Source organism: Oryx dammah, unplaced genomic scaffold, assembly GCF_014754425.2.
Source record: "Oryx dammah isolate SB20612 unplaced genomic scaffold, SCBI_Odam_1.1 HiC_scaffold_6614, whole genome shotgun sequence".
In the NCBI taxonomy this organism is placed as follows: Eukaryota; Metazoa; Chordata; class Mammalia; order Artiodactyla; family Bovidae; genus Oryx; species Oryx dammah.
This window is the reverse complement of record NW_024076372.1, coordinates 1-513: the sequence shown is the minus strand read 5'-3', so window position 1 is coordinate 513 and position 513 is coordinate 1. Positions and strand designations below refer to the sequence as shown.

General features: G+C 50.1%; 1 non-coding gene across 1 annotated transcript; it reads right to left on the bottom strand.

Annotated features, from left to right (window-relative positions):
* Nucleotides 1–309: 309 nt before the first annotated feature.
* On the bottom strand, nt 310–382 carry TRNAF-GAA. The gene has a single exon. It is a non-coding gene; the product is annotated as a tRNA-Phe (tRNA).
* Nucleotides 383–513: the final 131 nt, after the last annotated feature.

Sequence of the window (513 nt, the reverse complement as noted above, 5' to 3'; positions counted from 1 at the left end):
AGATAGTAAAGAATATGCCCACAATGTGGGAGACCTAGGTTCGATCCCCGGGTTGGGAAGATCCTCAGGAGAGAGGGGAATGGCAACCCACTCCAGTATTCTTGCCTGGAGAATTCCACGGAAGGACCGAGCCTGGTGGACTGTGGTCCGTGGAGTCAGAGAGTCGGACACGACTGTGAGACTAACACTTTCTTTCACTGGAATTAGGAGTCCTCACGGATGTAAACTAAAACACTTGCTCTTAGTGAGAGCTCAGATTATGAGGTTGCAAGAAGTGCGCCTTTCTTTGGATGGAAAGGGAAATAGCTCTGCCAGAGCCCGGGATCGAACCAGGGACCTTTAGATCTTCAGTCTAACGCTCTCCCAACTGAGCTACTCTGGCTGCCTGGTAAGCGCTGCCCTCAATGTATCTTAAAGAGTTTCTCAGAGGCATCCCTGCTTCTTCATTGTAAGGAAACAATTGCAATGCCGGGTGGCTCAGATAGTAACGAATATGCCCTCAATGCGGGAGAC